The sequence below is a fragment of the Bombus affinis genome, chromosome 7, assembly GCF_024516045.1.
Source record: "Bombus affinis isolate iyBomAffi1 chromosome 7, iyBomAffi1.2, whole genome shotgun sequence".
Classification (NCBI taxonomy): Eukaryota; Metazoa; Arthropoda; class Insecta; order Hymenoptera; family Apidae; genus Bombus; species Bombus affinis.
The window spans coordinates 4,027,449-4,036,947 of record NC_066350.1 but is presented as its reverse complement, the minus strand read 5'-3'; positions in this window follow the sequence as shown (position 1 = coordinate 4,036,947).

The window sequence follows — 9,499 nt, the reverse complement described above, 5'->3', positions numbered from 1 at the left end:
GATAAATTGACGAGTTAAATTGGTATACAAAAGAACAAATGTTCCGTTTAATTTGCAGATGCTGCGATGTATTCGATCTTTTCTTTCGTGTTTTTCTGTTTCATATGTAGAATTTTAATCGAAAATAGCAAAGAATGTTTCAGCGTATAATGGAAGTTATATGGTACAACGTAAGAAACGACGTAACTGATTGTTCTGTTTAAGTGTTATATTATGTAATGGTACACTATATCCCACATTAGTAATACATACGTTATATCGTAAAGCTTAAAAAGAGTAACAAAGGTAAGATTTCATCAATATTTACATACTATATCATATGGCATTATTTTTTGTTTAATTAAACACCATTTCCTGCTTTTTCCGAACAACGAATTACACGCGGTATATGCGCGTTAATCGCTAAATAAATAAAATTCTCCGCCAATATCGTACAATTTCAATTAAAGTATCTAATATCGTAGCGAGCAAATTGTATTTAATTTATGACATACTATCTGTATAAACAAATTGCCATCATTTTTTATGAAACGTTCGATTGAACGAAAGATGTACATACGTGTGTAGACATTCGTACATACAAGCTGTCTTTTAGGAAATCACGGTACAAACAGTTCTCTTTGTAAATTAGCTCAAATTCCACTTATGTTGTTCGATGCTTATATCAAAATTTAATCAGAACGATACAAAGCGAAACGAGATACGTTCAAACGTATCATTTACAAAACTAAAAATGGAAATCGCGAGGAAGACTTGTATCGCGCGTTTGAAAGAAACCAGCTTATAACATTTTATTTGCTCCATCCTACGAAGGGTGAATAAAAGGAAGGTTCATAGTAAAGAAAATCGGTCATAAGACCTCGTGATAGTTCAATTTTAAATATCAAAATTCTTCTGGCGGTGCGTCGCAAATACGACACGACTACAAATTTAATTCGAATCGTTCGAATAATTGAATGGGTTCAGAGTCTCTCCAGAGCGAATCTTTATTACAAATGCAGTCTATTTAACCTGGCGCGTGCAAATGAGATACATATACATACATAGATGACACCGCTTACGAAACTCTAGATTAGTCTAGCTCGTTCGTAATTCCTTATTAATCTCAGTGCATATAACTTGTCAGACGCGGTTGTCTTCTGGTATTAGCGCTTCCTTTGAATTTTCATAACTAGAATTTCGATCATAAAACGATCGACACAAACGAAAAAATATTCCATTCGAGTCGCAGCTCCGGTTTAAAACTGTGCAGCCGATTCGGTTCTTTGAAACATTTCATCGGTTTCACCGGTGGAAGCCCGACTGTGCTACTCCGCCAATTTTTCATCTCCTCTCTCCTATTCGATTATAATATCTATTTCTCCGTAGGTTCGGCCCGTAGGCTCGTCATCCGCTGCCGGAATTTATAGGGTGGTTAAAATTTATCATGGTAATTGTATCGACCATGATATCGTTTGTAATTTTCATTCTGCCTGAACACCGAAATTAAAATATGTCGAAAAGGGTGGAATAAGCCCTAGGGAAATGTTGGCTATTACGGACGAATGTCGATACGTGATTCGGCAACTCGGTAATCTCTGGAAATTCGCATGCTCTAACTTTATGCTCCGATAAAAAAGATCATTATCGGATATGTTTTAAAGAAACGATGTTTAACGGCGACGTTAATACATAAAACGAAAAAAATCACATGCAGATAAAAGGATCGCTGGCAGTAGGTAGAATGCAAATTTCGTAGCATTCGGCCGATCGGAAAGTTAGCTAAATATAATATAAATATAAATTGTAGTATTTGTAATCCTTCGGTTACGAGAAGCGTGACGCGACGTGGGTAATAGAGACTGCGTGGGCGTCAGTATCGGTTCACTTATACGAACGTATAGATGCTATCTATTGAATCCTGTGAATAGCACGGTTACATCGTCGTAAAGCGTGAACCGGTCTCTGTTTCTTAAACGTGTACCTATATATCCATGGCTATCGATATTCTCTTGCTTTCTCTCTCCCTTTCTCTCTCTCTCTCTCTCTCTCTCTCTCCCTTTCTCTCTCTCTCTCTCTCTCTCTCTCTCTCTCCCTGGAATTGATTCCATGTATTCGCCTTCCTCGTCCATAGCGCTTCTCGAAAGGTCCAAAAGAGCGGATAACGACGTGTGTTATCCGCGTCTGAGCAGTGATTTCTCAGCAAAGAATATGAGCATAGTAGAGAGGATGATAAAGCAGATTTCTTTTCTTCGAACGTGGAACACGATCCGAATAATGGACACCACGTGGGTGTCTAAACTGAATCGGTCCACGTATGCTGACGCGAATGTGCATGAATGCGAATGACCACATATGTATACGTATAGACACTTGCGTGATCATTAAATTAGTCTTCCAAAAAGCTTTCGACGTTGTCGTAAAGAACGAACCGGTCTCTCCCTATCGATACTTATCTACGCGCGCACTTGCGAGTTTACGTATTGTGCACTTGCGCGTACGTACACGTAAACGCAAGTACCTACTCTGCCCTTTTGCCTTTTCCCTTTCTTCTCCTTTTATTTTCCTATTTCTTCGTTGGCCTTCGTTCTCGTTTCTATTTGTTCGAGCGAAACGAAGCGAAGCAAATCAACAATTCATCAAGCGGACCGCGTGCTGCGGTGGAAATTGCGAAAAACAATCGAGAACATTATAAGCTTCGCCGCTTATGAAATCTCGTAATAACTCGATAATTCTCGTGGGATCTATGAATAAAATCGCGTCTATTCCAGCCACCGAACGATTTTCTATTCCCCTTTTCCTCTTCTCATTGTTCGATTCCCGGTTACGAGGATTTTTTCAAACCGCAGCACGTAGAGCAGCAGTTTTGTTTTTATCCGGCAACTACATACCTGTTTAATAGGGGCGGGGAAGTGCAGCAGTGCTTTTATTTTTCGTGCACAGACTAGAGTTTAGTATACACACAGGCAATCTGCACGTGGAGTATACGAACACAGGTGAAGGAGGAGCGGTAGCTGGAAAAAAAAAGTAGAGTGGTGTAAGTATTTCTCACGTTCTGCCGTGCGATGAACCGTCTTCTAGCTTTCTACGCTCGTTGCATGCGTAAATTGCGCGATCCGTTCGCGATGCAAAAATACACAGCTGAAAAGCGCGGCGAGACTTATTCTTGTCGCGATGCGCACAGCACTTCGATATCGATAGAAATGCGCGTGCTCGTCTCCACTGTTTTCATGGTCTTTTCGCGCGTGCACGCGCGTGCCTGTCCCAGCGTTTGGCGAATAATCACGGGGACACGCGAAAATCCACTCGACCGCGCTTCCAAAAAATAACAACTGCAATGCCAACGAAAGCTCTTCGTTAATGACATTCGCATGTTCAAGTAATACTTTCGATTCGAAAAAAAAAGAGACGCCGTCGATACTCGCGAATTACGATGCGAATTACAACGTCGTTAATTGCGTCTCGACACCTTGCATATTCTATTCTTTCATGATTCCTCATTAAGGTCCTTTAATTCGTCGTGTTTTCGACTATACCATAAGTTCTTCCCTATCGTGCTATCTTTCTTTTAAACACTTTAAAACTGTTCAAATAGAACGCGTTCGATACGCCAAGTATCTATAAATATCTTTTACAATCGTTAAAATCGTTAAAATAATAAAAACTATAAATACGAATATCGATACAGGGTTATTCGTTCCCAGAGTCTTCTATCTTTTTGCGTGCCTAACCCTAACCTAACGCCGACCTAACCCCAAACTAATAACAGCATTGTTCTAACAAGTAGATTTCGTCCATAGATTTATAGCAATATTTTAATGAGATTGTTACTTTGCGGTACCTTCAAGACACAAACAGTTAACGAGGGTAAAAAATATTTGCATAGCTTGCTGGGCAAATGCGTTACGCGATTATTTTTCTCAACAGAGAGAGAGTAAAAGAGAGAGAGTCGCGGTTTGTCACTCAAAATGTTTCGCGTATTTCTCACGTCCGGAAGGGAACAATGAACCAACTTCCAACTTTCTATACCCCGTGTACGTGCCGGTTACAAACAAAAGGAGCAAGAAAATGAATTCACCGGTACATAATGTAATACGTATCTTATAATTAATTCCAAGGCTCCGGCCAGGAAACGATCCGCCATAACGTTGCTTTGCTACTAATGTTTCCGATAAGATTCGCAAGAGTACCAAGTACGCATCATGCACGATTCTAATCTCTTCGCATTTCCATACATTTTTCCAGCTCGTCAAAATTATATTAACATATTCATTTGCGAATGAATTTCCTATATCTCAACCAAGGTGCTGCAGCGTCGTTACTTATTTTAGAACGATACGTCGCATATGCATATGTATACAGGGTGTTTTCTGCGACGCGGTGTGCACGATCCTTTAAGCACTCCCGATAATGTAATAAAAAGGATGTTTCAAGCAAAGATTGATCCGTTTTGAATCAGCTACAAATTGACTTAAAATACTTAAAATAGACGAGAAGTGCTTCTCTCTTTAAAAAAGAAATCAACGTCACCTTGACTTTTTCACGAGTTTAACGATCTAACTTGACTACGATCTTCGAATGACCTTCAGTTGAGAAATCTTGAATGAAAATACAAACGTTATCGTAAACATCTGATCTAACGTTTCTGATCTAATGTTTCTATGAATCAACAAATTCACAAAAATACAACGCATCGCGTCATTCAAGAAAATCGAGGCGACCTTGATTTTTTATAGAAACAAGCACTTTTTAACGATCTTACGTGTAGCAAATCAGTAGCTGATTCAAAACTGATCAACTTCTGTTTGTGCTAAAAAATCGTGTACAATTGTACAAATATACAATCTCGTTGAACACCCTCTATATACACGTCTTTTTCCATATTTTTTTATACACTATTACATGCTTTGTTGAAAAGTTATAAAGTTAAAAAAAGATGAAATGATAACGAACTGCTTTCTTCGTGCGATACCACATAGGAATAGATGGTCAGTTGGTATTGTGATTCCATTTCAAAATGTTACCCTTTATTACGAATATGCTGAACTGGGATCCGCAGAATACAGAAAACAGAATCTATCGCATTACAAATTTCTTATTCGTTTTCCTTAATTGCAGCAAATACGTCATAAATCTTTTGCATTGATTCTTGATAAACTTTCTCTTTTACAGTTCCCAGAAGTAAAAATCCACTGACGTGATATCTGGTGATCTTCTTGGGGTTCTCTGCGAGCAATTGATTCTGCTCCACTTATCCATCGTTCAAGGTAACAATGATCATCTAACCATTGCCGAACTGATTGACCAAATCAACGATCTCAGCAAGTAAAACATTCGAGTTTGTGCGAACATACCAAATAGATATCGGCAATGTGTTCTTACGCAGTGTCGACGAAACACCAGTCCGTTATCACTTCGTATTTTTGTTATAACATTTTAATAATGCATTTTACAACCTACGTTTGTATAACGTCTTTTCCTTAGTTTTGCTTATACAATAAAATATGCTTGTAAAGTTTTGCGGAGAAACATTGAGACACCCTGTGTATCATTTTACATTTTCCTCTATAGTATGGTGAATATATATCAAAATGACAAAGTGACTGGGGAAGGATACATTTTTTAATGGAAAATAAGAGAATAATTACTTTTAGATGTTAACTTGTAGCAAAATATGTAGCAACATGTTACGTTCAATTAATATTTGCAACACGTTCACGGATGTATTAATTACGATCTCTTATTAAATAAATTACGTGGAAAGCGTAACAAAGCGACGGATAGTGTGTACATACATTGAACATCCATATTACATAATAATATTTCCAGCTATAAATAATTCATCGTTCAAATCACTCAAACCGTTGAAATCGTTGAGAACTATTAATTATTCGCGAGAAATGCTCATTTCGACGCTATTTGTTGCATCGTTGACAATTCTATTCGAACGATTTTTGAAAAATTATTCCCATATCATTTCTCACTGTACCTGACATCTAAGGTGCACTTGATTCGTACGCGTTGACAATGAGTTAAATTAAACAGTTAAACTAAATAAAAATGAGAATTTTGATACCGTGTAAGAATAAAAACTGGGGATAATTAGTTCGTTCAAAAAAGAAGATTCGACCAAGAATTTAACGAAAAAGGGGGAAAGAATGGCGTTACTCTGTATGAACGTTCTCTTACTCGAAACCGAAATTCATAGCCATAGACTTGGAAATGAAATAACGAGAAATTACATAAAGAAGAACATAGGGAAGAATGAGACTTTCGTCCCATTTTCAAAAGTGGAAAGAAAGAAAGAGGAGCGTATGCAAAGTTGTCGCGTTGCATCAAATTCAAATTGCAGACGACCTAATGCGATAGTTTAGCTGTACGTCGAGAAACTTGAGACTCGTTACGCGAAGCGTATTCGTTTGGCGCGGTGCGGCGTGGCGGACGAACGAGTTTATCTCTCGATCATTCCGCTCGAAATGCCCGAGCGGGTGTGGTACCGGCCGTATTCATTGGGATCGGTCAGCTAGCCGGTTGTAACGGAGCTATAAGATCTGCTGTTCCGTTTCGTTGCTTTGCATCGCGTACTCTCTCTTCCATCCGCCGTACATCGGCGTGCACCAGCGTGCACGGACTTCGCCTCGCCTGGACAAGTGTGCGATCCTAGAAGGATAACGCGCATATACGACTTGCTGGACCATTTGTAGAGCCATGAGAAAGACGATGGACGCTTATACATATTAATAGTGTATGTATTACTCATACCGTGAACCATCCTCTCGCAGATACATCTTTTCCACATTCCCTTTCCTTCCCTTTATTTATTTCGTCGAACACATCTTTCTTTTCTCTTTACATCGTGCTATGATTTCGATATTTTCGCGACGGGTGCCCGCCGCAAATATACATATTTCACATGGAATACCGATGACGTGCCGCTTTGTGCACATGTTTTCGGTCGTTCCGTTGGTTATGGGAGAAAAGACGAACGGTTGGCCGAAAATATAAATCGTGAAACGACAACTTTCAATTCTGCTTTGATATTCTCCTTTGGTTTCTAGTTTTCTATCTTCTTATCCACTCTTCTTGCCTTGTGATACAGTTGGCCCATTTAACGAACGCCCAAATAATCATCCGGGTACCATTACTTTTATTTATTATTCTTTGATAAGTATCGAAGTATTGAAGCAACGAATGGCTCGTGTAAATAACAAGTAAAAGAATTCTAAGGTAGAGGTTGAGGTAAGGTTGAGATTTAAATGAAATACACGCTGATGTTCTTAAAATGTTTAACGCTTTTAATATTATGGCGCGAATGCCAAGTACCAAATGCGTCGTAATACGCTTGCAAACAATGTTATTTTTTAATAAACTACATGTGCGTATACATATTACCATGTCAGGAGTAGGTAAACAAAAATTGCGGTTCGTTCTTTTATAGACCGGTAGTAGCAAAGAAGAGTGTTTTAATCTTTTACATTTGCATATATTTTTCAGAAAACAAAAGACGTATTTAAATATTAGAATAATTTGTTAAAAATTGATCAAGTACTTGCTCGCTGTAATTGTAACAACGAAAAATAATTCGAACGCATAATGGATAACTATTTCTCGAATAAATCGTTAAATTATTCTGCGACTAAACTAACATTATCGAAGAAAAAGTGAATAAATATCTATCCAAAATTACTCGCGTATCGTATTTGCTTTTGATAATTCCCCATATTTTTCTATTACAAAATTGTTCTAGCTTAACGTGACGATACCAATATTGACGTAGAAACGAACAAAAATAAATATTTTTCTTAATTAAGAATTGCGTGAAACTTTGAATATGTATATATATATATATATATGTATATGAGAGGGAGGGAGGAAGAGAGAGAGAGAGAGAGAGAGAGAGAGAGAGAGCAATTTTTTAACGTCTCTTTTAGCCAGAAATATAAAAATAATCGAGAATTGTACTGCTTTCGGATATTCCTTTGTGACGCGACTATAATTTAGTTTCTGAACAGGTTTAAACGGTACAAAAAGAGAAACCATAATACGGTATTGATATCCCTTATTAAAAATATAGAATGCATGAATGTTTACGTTCCCAAATGATGGATGAAATGGGATGCGATATCGATGACCGGCTGATATTTGACCCCGATATAGTACGTTTCAATTTGTGTAGCTATAAAGGTAGAAATGGTTATCGACGTTATCGCATTCTCGTTGTTGCAAGCTTGGCGTAAAAAAAAGGGGCTCTTCGATCGTATGTGTATTCCTTCGTTCCGAAATTGCGCACGGTATAATGTGGATCACGTTGATAGTACGAGCCAAACATCCTCCTCTGAATCGACAATTTTCTTCGATATCTATTTACCACGAGCCAAAGAAAATAATCATCGATGTTAATTATTTGTCTACCTATGTAAACATAAAGGAAGCGAATATTATGTAAAAAACGGTTTGTGTACAGGGGGAGAAATAATCTTGGAAAAACACGCCCTGCATACGAAGGAAAAGTACAATATGGATCTGAAAGTGGTGCTTGAGGTTGTATCGACGAAGGCTCTTTTAAATGGAGCACAGGTCAGCGCACATGAAACACCAGATTTGTAATTCATATATACCTCATTTATCGAACCCTGTCTTTACGTAATACGAACCAACTGACTTTATTAAACACTCTAATGCACCGTCAGTATTTGGCAGAAATGAGATTTTAATTTTGAAAAAGTATCGTGAAAAAGCGGCAATTCATATATAGTGAAATTAATTTTTGTATTTCCTTTAATTACTTTTAATGTGTTTCATTCTCTTTCACTCTCTCTCTCTTTCTCTCTCTTTCTCTCTCCCTCTCCCTTTTTTATCTGTAAGAGTTCTGTTAATTTTATTTAATTTGATGGACATTGTATTATTTCTCGTAATATACGGTAGTAATTTAATGAAATGTAGGAAATTTTACGTTTTGTAAATATAAATACTATCGATTAGATGTACGTAATCAAATATAGCGAAAATGCTTTTCCAAAGAAAGTTAATTAGCAGTAGATTTATTTGACATTCATATTAAAAAATTTTTAATAATACTGCGCTATGCTCTCAAATAACTTTTTACTTTATATTTATAACTGAATATATTAAATATAATAATCCATGATTTAAAATTATGCGAATTAAAAATAAAATAAACGAATACGTAGAATATTTTAAAAAATATTCGTTTTATTTAATGTTGTATTTCAAGTAATATATATGTATATACACTTCTTAAATCCTTAATAAATCAATTTTAAAAAAATTAATTACCTAAATATAAAATAATCTTGCAATAGCACGGAAATATAAATTAACAAAATACAAAATTTGAGCAATGATTAAATTATTTATAAAATAAAAATTACATTAACGAACGTTGCAAAAGGAACATTAATATTCCCTAGTATGTGGTTGATACAAACTGGACAGCACTCAATATACGATACATGATACACACCATCATTGTGTATTATAATAATGTACTTGTATTAAT